We start from the raw sequence: 15538 nt of genomic DNA, 5'->3' as shown, positions 1-15538 counted from the left end.
TACCTTATTGGAATAGGTGTCGGAGCACCGCCTGTCCCATCCGGGTATCTTCGGCATGTTGCTGCGACAGGCAGTAATGGCGGGTAAAGGTGTGTGTAGCCGCCCAGGTAGCCGCCATGCAGATGTCCCCCAGAGGGACTCCGGCCCACAGTGCCGTCGACGATGCCGCTGCTCTAGTTGAATGAGCTCGTGGCCGTCGTAGAAGAGGCTTCCCTGCCCTGGAATGGCAGTACGAAATGGTAGATGACACCCATCTTGACAGTCCTTGCTTTGAAATGGCTTTTCCTCTAGCACCCAAACCATAGGCCACGAACAGTTGTCTCGTTTCTCTGAATGGTTGCGTACGATGAAGATAAAACTTGAGAGCCCTTTTTACATCCAATGTGTGTAACATGCGCTCCGCTCCCGAGCATGGCTCCGGAAAAAACGTAGGCAACACAATAGAGGAGTGTTTATGGAACACCGAAGGAGCTTTCGGTATGAACTGTGGGTTAGTAGCAAGGGTTACCTTGTTCTTGAAAAATCGTAAGTATGGTGGGTCTACCATTAGAGCCTGAACTTCTGAAATACGTCGGGCTGAAGTGATGGCCACCATGAAGGCCAATTTCCACGACAAAAACTTTAGAGACGCTGATGACATTGGCTCAAAAGGAGGCTTCATAAGAGACGTTAAGACCAGATTGAGGCTCCACTCCGGCGGAAATTTCTTCTCTGGAGGGAAAATCCGAAAGAGGCCTTTAAGGAAGTGCTTAATCAGGCGGTCGCTGAACAATGGTGCCGAATGCCGTCGACGAGTAAACCTGGAAATGGCGGCCAGGTGTACTTTTATTGACGATACCGATAGGCCCTTTTGAGCTAAGAACAGCAAATATGGAAGGAGCTGTTCCGGCTTAATCGATTGCGGGGCCAAACCTGGTTGATCCTCACACCACTGACAGAAACTTCTCCATTTGTACGTGTATGAGGCGTTTGTGGAAGGCGCTCTTGCCGCTTGCAGGATACGTCGACAGTCCTCCGGAATCGTTAGCCGACCGAATTCGGCGAAGTCAGGAGCCAGGCCGTCAACTTGAGGCTGTCCGGGTCGTGATGCCAAACGACACCCTCCTGTCGAGACAGAAGGTCGGGGGTCTTCTGGAATCTCATCGGTTCCGCCACCACCAAGTGTAGTAGGTCTGAAAACCACACCTGCCTGGCCCAGTACGGGGCCACCAGAATTACCCGACATGGGTACCTGAGGATCCATTGCAACGTCCTCCGTACAAGGGGAAAAGGAGGGAATGCGTACAGGAATTTGTTCGACCATGGGAAGGAGAACGCATCCCCCAGTGAGCCCTGCTGAGGCCATCTGCTTGCATACTGATGGCATTTCCTGTTGTTCTTCGTCGCGAACAAATCTATGGAAGGATGTCCCCATTTCTTGAATACTTGCTGTAGTTGTTGGTCGTTCAGCACCCATTCGTGAACTTCGTTCATTTCTCTGCTGAGGGCATCGGCTTCCACATTTCTCACGCCTGGCAGGTGGAACGCCAAGATTTGCATGTTGTGTTGTAGGGCCCAATGCCAGATTTTCTGTGCCTCCGTCGATAGGGACCTGGAACGTGTCCCTCCTTGTTTCCTCAAGTAGAACATCGTAGTGGTGTTGTCCGTCATGACACGCACCACCGAGTCCCTCAGTTGAGGAAGAAAAGATTTTAGAGCCCATCGCACTGCTCTCAGTTCTAGCAGGTTGATATGCAGGGAGGACTCCTGCAACGACCACTGGCCTTGTACCTGTAACGTATCCAGATGAGCTCCCCATCCGCTCAGCGATGCATCCGTCACCACCGTCTTTTGGAACTCCGGTTCCAGTAGAGGCATTCCTTTTGTTAGATGAGTAGACACTCTCCACCAGCAGAGTGCTTGTACTAGTTGTTCGTCGACGACCAGTCTGTCGGACCAGCGACCTCGGCTCTGCGCCCAGCGGTCCGCTAGAAATTCCTGGCAAGGCCTCATAAACAGACGGCAGTTGCTTATCAACGGAATGCAGGACGACATGGTCCCTAGCAGGGACATGTATTTGCGCACCGACACCTTGGTACCGCATCTCCATTCCGACGCCTTGCCTTGGAGTTTCTGAATTCTTTCGCTGGATGGTCTCACCAGGCTTGTGTGTGTATGAAACTCCGCTCCTAGAAAGACCAAGGTCCTCGAAGGCTCTACGGAGGACTTGTTGAAGTTTATTGCGAAGCCCAGTTCCTGTAAGAGGGACATTGTGGCCCTTAGACTGTTTCGTGTTTGTTCCCTGGACGAACCTCTGACCAGCCAGTCGTCTAGATATGGATAGACATGGTGACCATCCTTCCTTAAATGGGCCGCTATAGGGGCCAAGCACTTGGTGAACGTCCTGGGGGAGGACTTGAGCCCGAACGGGAGGACCTTGAACTGAAAATGCTTTCTCCCGACGACGAACCTTAAATATCTCCTGTGTCGTGGGCGTATTGGGATGTGAAAATAGGCTTCTTGAAGGTCTAGTGACGATAGATAATCCATGGGTTGCACCGACCTGATAACCTCCTGGAGCTTTAGCATTTTGAATTTTAGGCTCTTTAGCCATTTGTTGAGTACCCTCAGGTCGAGAATGGGCCTCCATTTTCCATTTGGCTTCTTGACAACGAAGAACCGGGAATAAACTCCGTGTCCTTCCTGTGCCACAGGAACTCTCTCTACCGCTCCTTTTCGCAACATAAGCGCCGCCTCTTGTCGTAGGATTCGGAGGTGGGGCTGGGTCGAAAATACAGGCGGAAGACGTGGAGGCTTGTCTTTGAATTGTAGCGCATGACCCATGCGAATCGTGTCCAGAACCCATCGATCTGTGGTGATGCATTTCCATTGGTCGAAGTGATGAGACTCGGGCCCCCCAGGACGTTCCGAAGGCCGTCATTGGTTGCTGGTTTGCTTGTTCTTCGTCGACGAGGGACCCGAGCCTCGCCGCCTGGAAGCTTGATAGTCTCTGCTTCTACGTGCCGACTGGGACGCTCGTCTGAACCCTTGTGAAGAGTACAAGGGCCTGTTAAATCCACGGTCCCTCGAGGCTCCAAAGCGGGAGTTTCCAGAAGCACCCCTAAAGGGGCGAAAAGAGCGAAAGTTTCTACCCGTTTGGAGGGCGCCGAGGGACCTAGCAGTATCCGTGTCTTCCTTCATCCCCTTCAACGCTTCATCAACCTTTTCGCCAAACAGGTGTTCCCCTTCACATGGCATGTCAAGGACTTTGTACTGGACTTCAGGACGGAACATAGTACATTTGAGCCACGCTTGTCGACGAAGTACTACGCCATGGTTGATTTGTTTGAAGCCAGACTCTGCTAGGTCAACTGCAATATTAATTGCGTGGTTCGAGGCCTCTTCGCCATCCCGCAACAGTAACATGGCTGCTTTTCGGTGTTCATCTGGCAGGTGTTCTAGGATAGGGGCTAGTTTGTGCCACATTTCTCTATCGTATCGTGACACGATCGCTAAGGAATTGGCTGCTCTTACTGTCGTCGCACCGACCGAGGGCACCTTTTTTCCAAAGGCGTCTTGCCTCCTAGCCTCGCTTTCTGGTGGAGTTGAGCATTTTTGCTGTACCCTGGCCTTCCTAGCCGCTGCCGCCGACACCACCGAGTCAGACAGAGGTTGTGATGTTAGACATTTTGGAGTGGACTCCGGAGCTTTAAACTTTTTCTCAATCCGCCCCTTTATAGCTGGCTCTGAGAACGGATGGCGCATCGTCTTGAGACCTTCTTGCCACACGTGGTCCAGAATTGGGATGGCAAATACCGATTTCCTCCTTTGACCCATATGGTCAAAAAGGAAACAGTCTTTCTTCTGCTCCTCAGGAATCAAGCCGAACTCGGAACAAGCTTTTCCCATCATTGCATGGAAGGCTCCCACATCATCCGGAGGAGATGGGTGTGACTGGCTCCTCGTAGACTCTACCTCTACATCCGAATTCCATGTTGGGTCCCTCGACGGTGACAGGGAGATGTCTGACCCTGAGTCACCCAGTATAGAATCGGACTCCGATAACTCACCCTCCTCCTGCGCTCGAGGACGATCTTTTACCGCCTGAGGAGTCGATGGGTTTTTAGTCGTCGATCGAGCCGCACAAGTTTGCTCGTCGACGGAAGGTACCGAAAAGGTGACGAAGTTCCAGGTTGAGGGATCTGCGTATCCAGCCGCTGCAGGAGCTTCTGAAGAGTATTAAGCACATCCAGAGACAAAACTGTCTGGGGGGTCAGTAACGTCGATGATATAGGTACCATACCCCCACTCGCACTCGTCGTCGTCGCCGACGTGGAAGGCCGTAAGCCTAAATCCGATGGCTGCAGAACCGTGCCACCTTCTCCTTCCACCGAGCAGGCTGTGTCTGGCTGCAGTAAGACCTCAGGGGGGGATCGGATCATAGACCTCTGGCAGCCAAGCCATAGACTGAGTCTCCGTCGACAAAGGAATCCCAACCGCTGCTGCCTGGACGGTAATAGGCATCGTCAATGACACCGAGGTCGACGAGCAAGTAGTCGTCGTCGGGCCCTTAGACTTCGTAGCCGATTTCGATGCCGACTTCCCGGCTGAAGCGTCTCGACTCACTGAAGACCTGGGACGGTCCCCTGAGGAGGATTTTGACAGCGCCTGCCTCTCCGTCCTAGATGATGAGGAGGAGGAGGAGGGCTTTTTATGTGATGAGGAAGACCCAGCATGCTTCCCCTTATGCTTGTCCTCAGCGCGGTTTTCTGCTGGCCGTACCTTTTTCGATGGAGGTTCCGACTTGCTCCTGGAGGCCGTGGAGCCAACTTCCGAAGCCGGGTAGGCACCCGCTCCATCATTAAGCCAGTCGACCAGCCTTCTTTTATGGTCCTTAAGGGTTTTTTGGGAGAAACCCTGGCATATCTCACATGTATCCGCCGTGTGGTGCGGGTGGAGACAGTAGATACAATCCATGTGGGCATCTCCTTCATAAACTTTTTTGAGGCCACATGTCGCACAAGGGCGAAATAACGCTTTTCCAGACATAATTCTCCAGAATATGAACGTCGCCGAAGCGAAACAGAAAAAACAACCTAGTTTCCACTAGCAGTAATCACGAGGATCCCACTACTTTGAAAGACGGTTGAAATCTGAGGGAGCGTGGGGGCGGGTGCTGTATTTATATCATGACGTCCTGACGGTGCGGGCACGCATGATACAAAACGAGGTGGATAGGACGCATAAGCGTCGAAAAAGTTTTCCTACGGGAAAGGGTCTATATAATGTACCGGGGATTCCCAGCCTGACGACAGGGAATGTTCTAAGCATGTGAATCCATGAAAGATCCAATGCTGGAGAAACAAGATTGTCCACGAAAGGACCGGCGGGAGCTGCTTCCTCTCTAGGGAGAGGGTTTCTGGGTAATTTGTTGAAGGGACTTGAGTGTTTCATGTTCTTTCTTGGCCGTTTCGAGAGCATCGTCCACTGCCTTGCCAAACAGGTTGTCTCCTCAACGGGTTTTTTTAATCAGTGCTGCTTGGGTCTCTGGCTTGAAACCGGAGTTCTTCAGCCATGCAGGTATCTTGAGCAAGGTACCTTGTGCCAGGGTTCTTCGCGCTGTCTCAGCAGCATCCAGAGTGTTTTTGAGCACATTCTGGTTCACTTGCTTGCCTTTGGAAACTATGGCGAGCAACTTTCCTTGTATGTTCTGGCACTTCTTGAATGCCTTCTTGCAGAAGGTTCCACTGGACGTATGCATCGCTGGCCAATAGCGTGGCGTTATTGGCTATACGGGTGGAAAGCGCAGCAGCAGTTGTTACCCTTTTTCCTAGTGCACAAAGTCTCTTGGACTCCTTACCGGATGGGGCCTCTCCTGTAGACAAGGGAACACCAGCCCGCTTTCTAGTAGTGGTAACCAATAAAGGATCTGGAGTGGCATGACCCTTGATGTAGGCAGGGTCGGCCGAAACAGCTTCTCCACCCTAGGGTTCACTGCCATGGTCTGGGCTGACAAAAAGGAAGGTGCCAATCTCCTCTTGATAGAGTTCAACAAAAGGGATGACCTGGCTGGCCGGAGGTTTGAGTATATCCTCCACTAAATCAGAATCTGGTAAAGCCACTTGAGTGGCGATCTGAAAATGGTCAGCTGCCTTCTTCAAGATGGCGTATCTGTCATCCGCTGGGGAGCTTGGCGAGCAGGAGTGGAGGTGGGGAATCTAGGCACAGGACACTGGGGTCCAGGGTGGGAGTAGGGGACGCCTAGGGTTGAGCATCAACCCGGCGGCTGTCTTCCCAATTGTCGTTTAGACCGGTCTGATCATCCACATTTTAGTTTTCCAGAAAGGTGCCATCCTCATCCTAATCATAAGCATCCACAATATCATCATCTGTGATGACACATGTATACTCCTCATGTGGATCTTCCAAGGTCCTTTGAAACTTGGATACAGGCGTAGAAGGAAAGTCTTCGAGGCCTTTTGGGAGCAGGAGTCTCAAGAGACACATTTTTCTAATCTGACCATACATCCCTCAAATTTCTCACTGATCCATGAGGAGGAAAGGGTTCATCATCTTCCCTGTGATGTTGAGATTTGTCCTCCAACGTGCCTGACAAAGGCACAGGACTCTCAGCATAGTCCTTGCGGGGTTCGGGGCGCTGTGGCGTGTTTTTCGTCACATCTCTTGGCCGTTCTTTTTGCTTCGCGACCTCCCTCGACCGCTCCTTCAGTCTAACTGTCGAAGTAATCCTTGCGATGCTCTCGCCAATGGTCGGAGAATCTGGGCAGTTTACCGGGTGAACCGGAGGCTGAGCTGTGGATTTTGACGCCACCGGGTGAACCGGAGGCTGAGCAGTGGATTTCGACGCTACACGGGCCTTAAGCGGGGTCTGCGCGTCCTGATGGAGCGCCTCGATGTCAGCGTGTCTTTTAGTGTTAGCGCCTTTTACTTTGGATTGCCCAGTCGCAGGCCGGGAAGGCTGTCGATCATGCCGTGATCAGAGGATCCCGTTGAAGATTTCGACGGTTCCGTTGGTGCTTTAGTATGCTTTGACAGTGCTGCCAGAGCCGAACCCGAACCTTGGGTTGTGCGTTTGGTGCAATGATCGTGTGCGCCCCTGTCGCTGGGTGTTTTCCCCATAGCGTGACTCGTGTTTGGCCTTGTGGGGTCAGGGACGGGTGTTGCAGGCCGAGAACAGTCTGCCGTTAGGTCAATGGCTTCTGACACGGAGGCCTGGTCATCGCTAGTTCCCCCATCGCTTTCAGAGGTTGCAACGGCAGGGGAAGAACATTCGGCCTGGGACATGCCATAGGCCGGCCACAGCTTCAAGCAGTGCTCCTTAAGAGTCTTATAGCACAGGAGTCTACAGGCCACGTAACTCGCTTCGTTGTGGTCGAGGGGAAGACAGTTGTTGCACCAAGCGTGCTCGTCTTTCCATGGATATTTGACCCTGGACGAGGGACAAAATCTAAATGATGGCTTTTCCGTAGCAAAAGACAGTTACAGCAATGACAATACTCAGGGAGCAGAGAGGGTGAAAAAGGAAAGGCATACTCAACTGTTGCAGTGAATTAACAGGAATAACGACAGTCGATAATGACAATAACGCTATCTCCATGTAAGAGCTCTGCATTAGGGTGACCAGTAATCTGGGTGGAAAAAAAACAATCTGAGGGACCCCGGAACATGAGGGATTTGGGGTACACTACACATCATGGTAGGGATAGTGTTACAGACACTCCTATGCAGACGTCCTCTTTCGATCCTCGAAAGACAAGATGCAATACTCTGCGGTTACCACTGGATGTCAGACCATGTGCACAGCATGTGATTCTAAGCAGATTAACAAGCATCAGAAGTAGAGGCTTGGGGAAAGGTTGGGTCAGTGGTGGTCGTGTTCCATAAAGTGTGATGGGACAAAGGGGATGCAACTCAGACAAGGGCAATACAATATCCTGGATTCCAAGGTCAGTAAGGGCCTGAAGGAGAGGCAGTGTTTGTTTTGTTTTATTCGTATTTATATAGCGCACAACAGCCCGAGAACATATATATATATATATATATATATATATATATATATATATATATATATATATGTATACACAGGTTGCAATATAGTTACATAGTCATTAGCAGCATATATACAGGTTACAATATAGTTATATTACATGTGTTATATTACAATATACATGGCAGAAGTGGAGTTTCAGCTCTATGGGTGGCAAGGAGTGAGTTCCAGAGTTTCGTGCAATATAGGAGAAGCCTAGACCTCCCGCTGTGGTTCTCTTTATGCGTGGTATGTGTAGCTGGTTGGTGTACTGAGCTCTGGTCGGACGAGTGGATGTGGTCCTTGATATTGCTTCAGATAGGTATGCTAGAGCGGTTTTGTTGATGCACCTGTGAGTGATGGTGAGGATTTTCAGAGTAATACGGTCTTTGACCTGGAGTTACCGTGCTTCACGTCTGGCGTGGGATATATGGTCTCTTCTAGGGATGCTCATGGCGGCTCTGAGGGCATTGTTTTGTGTGGTTTGCAGTCTGAATGTTTTTGGCGGAGGTGCCAGCTAGAAGGGCGTTGCAATAATCGAGTTTGGCTCCTATAGTTGGTCTAGCTATGGCCAAGCGGTTGGGGGTGGATAAGTAGGGTTTAATGGCATTGATGAGTTTGGTGCTGAACGCTGATGCAGAGGCTATGGCGCTGACTTGTTTGTTGATCGATAGATTTGCATCAATGTGAACACCTAGTCTTGACAGGATGATACGGAGATGGTTGAGTTGTCTATGTTGAAGTTGTTGTATTGAGGGCTTAGTTTCGATAATGTGTTTGTCTGGCCCAGGATGAGAATTTCAGTCTTCTCCCCATTAAGACAGAGGCCATTGACTGCCATCCAAGCTTGGATAGTGGCACAGATGTTGAAGGGCCGTGGCGTCTTGGTGGTAGAGTCCAGATAGGGGTAAAAGTACTTGAGTGTCGTCTGCATAGTTTGTATATGCAACACCCATGGAGTCAAGTAGGTCGAAGAGGGGTTTTGTGAAGAGGTTATAGAGGGTGGGGGCTGTACAAGATCCTTGGGGGACACCGCAGTTTATAGTGGTAGGATCTGTGTTAGCTGTGTCGGAGTAGACCTTCATGGCTCTTCCTTCAAGGAAGGAAGTGATCCAGGATGCTGCTTGATTAGAGAAATGGGCTGCATGGGTGAGGTGGGTGGTGAGTGTTTGGTGATCTACCAGGTCAAAAGCAGCTGATAGATCGAGGCAGAGGAGCAAGGCAGGTTTGCCTTTGTCCATGATCTGTGAGATTTTATTTTTTTAGGTCTAATAAGACGGATTCTGTTCCATGCCCGATACGGAAACCAGATTGTCTTTTGACTATTATGTAGTTAGCTTCTATGTATGATTGGATCTGGATGTGAGCTGCTTTGTCCAGGATTTTTAGGAGGAACGGGACGGTCGTTATCGTCTGTAGTTGTTGGGTTGCGCTGGGTCAAGTGTGGCCTTTTTTAGAAGTGGCCGCACCCAGGCTTCCTCGAGATTATTTGGGACAGTTCCTGTTTGGAAAGATGTGTTAATGAAGGCAGTAATCAGGGGTGCTAGGTCATTGGCGCATTCCTTGATGATTTTGGGAGGGCAAATGTCTGCTTTGCAGAGGGGATGGTTTGAGGTTTTTGATGAGATTAAGGACCTGAGGTTCAGTGACGTTTCTGAAGGAGAATTGAGCGTGATTGAGATTACTACGCTCGTCTTGTGTAGGGCGGTTGGTTATTTGGTTTGGGAGGGCTTTGCAGTGGTTTTGGATTTTGTTCTGGAGGAGTTTTATTTTGTTGAGCATGGCGGACTGAATGCTGGCACACCAGGCTTTGTCTTTAGTTATCTCATCAGCGGTAGCCGGAGGAGTGACTAATTCATTAAAGATTGCGAATAGTTCTTTAGCTTGGGAGTTGGCCTTTGAGATCCTATCATTGAAGGAGTTGGATTTTGCTGCTAAAATGGCCTTTTTTATATTGGAGGTCTACTTGTTTGAAGAGGCTCTTATTTAGATCACTCTGATCCGTTTGCCAGTTTTTAAGCGACTGGCGCTTTTGAGCTCGGAGGGTTTGGAGTTCTTCCGAGAACCAAGAGTTGCAATGAAATGATTTTTTTTCCTTCTTGCTTTCAAGTGGGGCTATAGAGTTTATGGCATCGGTGAGAGTATCATTGAAGATAGCTGATAGTATATTTGGGTCCTGAGAGAAAGGTGGTGCTAGGCAGGGGCTTTTAAGGCGGGGACGCAAGTGGTCTGCGTTGAGTTTTTTTTAGAATTTATTGTGGCAGGTGGTGCGTGGGTGAGAGTCTTAGGTTTAGGGTTGGTGGGGATGAGGAATTCGATGCATGTGTGGTCCGTCCAAGGAAGGGCGGTGCTTGAGGTAATGTTGGATGCACAGTTGTGATCCATGACCCAGTCAAGGGTATGGCCTTTGGAGTGAGTAGGGGTGAGGACTCTTTGGGAGAAACCTAAGTCTGCGAGTTCTTTAGCTAGGGTTGCGGCAGATTTATCCTTAGGATCATTGTATCCTAAATTTAAGTCTCCTAATAGAAGTATTTTGGAGGACTTTTTAATGTTGTTGCTGAGTCGATGGGAGAGGTGCTCTTGGAAGTCAGCTGGGAGTCCGGGAGGTCTGTATAGGATGTGGATGTTGATTAGATTATTGGGGGAGAGCGTAAGCTTGGCTGATGGGATATCAGCATTACCACCCCATGTGCTATGGACTGCTAATCTAATGGATAGTGAGTCTTTGTGGATAAGGGCGACTCCCCCTCAAATCTTATCACATCTATCTTGCCTAAGGATGGTGTAGCCTGTGGGTAGGGCTAGTGCGATGGCTGGGCAGGAGGCATCAATGAGCCAGGATTCGGTGATGAAAAGTAAGTCCAGATTAAGTGTGGATAGTAGATCCTTTATCTCGAGGGCATGTGCAGGTAGGGAGCGTAAGTTCAGTAGTGCACGTTTAAGAGGTGGGTGTTCTGTGCCTTTGATGTTTTTGTTTGTACTAGTATGGGGTGAAGTGTGCTTGTTGTGGTGTGTGGTAGTGAGGAGCTTAATGTGAAGTAGTGTAGAGGCATGTTGGGGTGGTGGGGGGAGAGGGGCAGTGGCTATGCTCATCTTAGTATGGGGTAGTGGTGCAGTGCGGGTGCCTAATCTGGTGTTTCTATTTGTGATGGGTGTGGGTGAGCAGAGTAAATACCTAGAAAGTGATTGATTTCTGAGATTGCGGAGTCTGGTGGCTAGGCTAGGTGGCCGAGACTGTGTGATGTTCTAGTCTGGTGCTGCGGCATGTGAATTTAGTGCCGGGCGCTGGGTGAGGTGTGCTGAGAATATGTGGGGAGGCGTAGAGGCCATTATAGTGAGGGCTATAAGGATGGCTGTTAGGCTACTGAGCGGAGCGTGGCAGGGAGTGTGGCAGGGAGAGTGAAACTATGCTATGATTGGGAAGTGCACTCTTGGACATCATAACCGCGGAGAGTGGCTGTGTGTGTGTGCAGCTGGTGTGTGCTGCTGGTATGTGACAGAAATGACAGGGGGATCGTGTGACTAGTGCTAGGTAGTTCAGAGGCAGGGCATAATGGGTGGCAGTTGGCTGCACGAGAGGATACAGTACAAGCGGATAAGCAATACTGGTAAATGCGCTAAATAGTATAGTGAGATATTATATAACAACAATAGACCAGGTGATAGCAAGCAATTGTCCAAAGTCAGTGAAAAGCAGAGGCACCCATGAGGTGTACGGCATTAAGGGATTAGGTGGAAAGGATAGGTTCTGGGGAGGTGTGGGCTAGCTGCAGGGTCAGGGCAGGCTTACCAGAAAATGGGCAGAGTCCTTAGCCCAGGCCTCAGGTGCATCCGGACAGGCTCCAGACAGGAAAAGTTCCACAGGTGTGGTCCACTGTCTCCAAAACCAAACTCATGCTTTGCAGTACAACCCTATCAAGCCCACCCAGAGTACCCTGGATTGCTGAGTTGGGCCCATGCACAGAACAATTTTCAACAATAAGGAACCTCGGAAAACCAATGGGTGGTAGCCTCATGCTGGGACCACAAGTCAGAGCAATCGGCAGAGGCGGTTTCTTCCAACGTCTGAAACTACAACGCTGTGACAGGGCCATTGTTGTGGCCCTGTCAGGGGAGAGGGAGGCACCACCCTCTGTCAGGGGGGGCGGGGGAGGGAGGGACCCCCAACCAAACCGACCCACATGCCCGATTGTGGGCAGGCCCCCTTTCCACCCTACCTTATCTGCACAGATGGCGGCCTCAAGCACGCAGCAGTGCCACAGAAGGAAGAGATGCCCAAGACCACGAGGAGCAGTGGTCTACAAAAAACCAAAGGGTGCCACAAGCGGCACAACACCAGAGGGCGCAGCAAAGGGATTAAAGAACCAAAGGGTGCAGCATCAACCACAACACCGGCATGGCTCCAGCAGATGGTCTACTGGAGCCCGCATCCACAGGGACCCTCCACCAGCCCACCATGGAATTTATAGTGATAAAATAAAGGCCAGGAAGGACTTGCCCATCACCCACTTTGCCACGCAGGATTATTTGGTTATTAAACAAAGGCCCCCATGAAGGCCTTTACCCACTATACCACCAGGGATGTAATCATTGTTTAGAAGGCCCCATGGAGGCTTTCACCATGCAACGCCCGGGACCCTAGCAGGGTCCATTTTGGAAAGGGGCTGGGTTTACCAGCCTTCTTAAGCCTTCCCATGGCCTTCCCCTGTCACATCCCCTGGAGCCAGGGTGGTGGCTCGCTTAGGTAAGTGGACCAATCCTGGGAGGAGTTGGGGTATTTAAGTGAGCCTGTGTGAATGGCTTAATTGGGCGAGGACATGATGTGGTGGAGGACGTCTAAGAGGCGAGAGGAGGCGAGAGCAAAAGGAGTGAGGAGGCCATTATAAGGAGGAGTCTGGAGTGTGTGAGAGCTGAGGCTTTGTAAAGGAGGTAGAGTACAAGAAACCGACAATGCCAGCTAGCAGGCAAAACCACAAACGACCTAGTGCACAAGCCTCTGTCACCTCAACTTTGCAACTAGAGATCTTTATGTGGGGAGGAGGGGTAATGAAGGTTAAATAAGAATGGAGGGGGGTGGAGATTGTCGAAACAAAGGGACAAAATCAAAAGGCAATATTAACATACACATGAAAGAGGTGATTTGAATAGATGAAAATTCTCAAAATTGTTTTGCGAGTGGATATTTTATATTAACAATGAAACGCTGGACTCATGTAGACTGTTTGGCTTTCATTACAAGTGGGATTCTTGGGACAACAATTGCGCTCGTTTTCATAGGAATACCTGGCAAAACAGCACTTGTAGTACATTCAGTGTGGGGTGGGGAAAGGACACCATGTCATAAACAAAAGGAATTGAAAAGGGGGCCAAACGAAAACTAAGGGGAGCATTAGATCATCCTGTATTTAGATCTACTGCCTAGATCTAGAGAAATGCTGAATGTACACACAATGGATAAAAGCCTTGGCCGAAGTCCTGCCAGGGCTTTACAAAGGGCTGCATGCATAGCTCCACCTCTGCCTGCACAATGCAAGAAAGAACACATACTTTGTTGTTAACAAGGAACTTGGTCCTGCCCAACAACTATTAATTTCAGTGGGCAATGCGATTAATCTGAGGTCGTCACCACTACTTTCCCGGAGGTAGCTTCTCATGTGGCTAGGGGACGGCAGCCGCCACCTGATCCGAACCATGGATGTGGCTATGCGAGGGAGGATCACATGAGGGGAGGCGACCCTCAGAGCGATGGACAGGCATCATCAGATGAGACATGGTATCCCCCAGCCGTTCCCAATGCCTTAATGGCATATTATGACAAACCCTCTCAACATCCCGTAAAAGCTGCTGACAGACCTCGTGAACATTTTCCACCTTGTGAAACAACATATACTGAGACGAGGAAGAGGACTGTAACGACCAAGAGTGGGAAACATAATACGCAGTCTAGTGTTCTGAAGAATCCAAGGTCCAAGACACTTTCCAGCCTAGAGGCAGAAGTTTAAATCAGCTGCTGGGGGATAATGGAGAGACCCTCCTTTTCCAAGTGTCGGCTTAGAAACCGTCAAGAGACGCAGGGTGCAGAGCAGACAGTGTCCCAACACGTGAACAAACCCCAGAGGCAGGCGAGTGGTGGCGGCGAGAGAGGGAGCAGGCCCAAGCACTTCTGGCTGTCTGGGCGAACCAGGAAGTAGATGGGACCGAGAGCCATGGCTGCACAGCACTGCTTGCAAGAGGAGGAATGGAGAAGTGTGCTCCGGACCAGCCATGTCCAGAAGTGGTACCGGTTGTCTGTGGAGGCGCACGAAGAAGAACGAAGTTGCGATGGGAATCGGAAGCCAGGACAGGCCTTGTTTCAATGCGAGGAGCGAGAATGCTCTGTGCTGCTGGCTGAGGAAAGCCGCTCAAGTGCAGCGGATTCCAAGGCGAGAATCCTAATGTGGGCGATTGGAGCAAGAGATAGCAGATTATGCCAGTGAACTCAGAGAAGGAAACAGCAAAACTGGGGCAAAGAGACCCAGAAAGAGTCAATTGGTTGCTAAGAGTGATTGGAATCAGTGTCATTGTTACAGTTCTTTGACATAAAGTAACTGGGGGGTGGAGGGGGAGCCATGCCCCCTTGTACTGAGTTTGTAACAAGGTCCTGGCAGGAGAGTTTACCAGGCGAAGAGTGGATCTACGCCCACAAAGAATTGTGTTGTATGAGAGAACTTGGCAGGGGAGTATACCAGGTGTTTTTTTAGTCTGGGACCCGCACCCAAGTTGTTTTATCTTGAAAAGAGAATCCTAAGGAAGACTCATGCCCTTAAGATTTGAAATTGTATTGAATGTGGAAAAGGCCTGGGGAAAGGAGTCATTTCCCCTAGAGTGAATTGCAACACAACAGGAGGGAGTTATCCTCTTGAATTAAAAAGGAACCTGGTTATTTCTTTGAGCTCTTGTTTTGGTGGAGAGAATCCTGGGGAAGGGAGTAATTCGCTCTGGCACTGTGAACATTATCGTGGAACTTTTGTTGGAGTGCCACCTTCCGTTGAACTTGAATATTTTTACACTTTCTAAGCAAGGGACAAATACCCCAAACACCTTAAAGTTCGTTTTAGAATGTGAGGGCAAAGATAGGGTTTCGGATACAGGACATTTTTGCTTTGGACATCTTGACAGACCCTTAGTTTTGGTTGGGGTAGGGAAATCCCTCCTAGATTAGGGAGTGAGGCATTTGCCAACCCTTTTATTATTTCAATAAAAGTCTATACCAACCACCATGAGTCCTCTGTGTCTACGTCTCATTCCTGGCTCTTCACAGCAATTAACTGCCATTTTTTTTATAGCAGGAGGCATGTCCCACTAAACACGTTTATCATGCTGGACATTGCCACGGAAGCAACATCTCCTAATTCGGCTAAAGTGCCCATGGAAGCCATGCCATTGCAACTGTGCGTAAGACAACGCTAGCAAGTTTCTTGCTTTACGATTTAAATGGGCCTAGTGCAGTTAAACTGTGAAAAATCCTGTCCT

At 49.9% G+C, this 15538-nt stretch overlaps 1 protein-coding gene across 1 annotated transcript in view; it reads right to left on the bottom strand.

Moving 5' to 3' along the window:
* NDUFV3 (NADH:ubiquinone oxidoreductase subunit V3) overlaps nt 1–15538 on the bottom strand; it is a 157271-nt gene that overhangs the window by 26876 nt on the left and 114857 nt on the right. The gene's annotated exons all lie outside the window — the stretch shown is intronic.

The sequence above is a fragment of the Ambystoma mexicanum genome, chromosome 7p (genome assembly GCF_040938575.1).
Source record: "Ambystoma mexicanum isolate Mex_15411 chromosome 7p, UKY_AmexF1_1, whole genome shotgun sequence".
In the NCBI taxonomy this organism is placed as follows: Eukaryota; Metazoa; Chordata; class Amphibia; order Caudata; family Ambystomatidae; genus Ambystoma; species Ambystoma mexicanum.
This window is presented reverse-complemented; position numbering and strand designations above follow the sequence as displayed.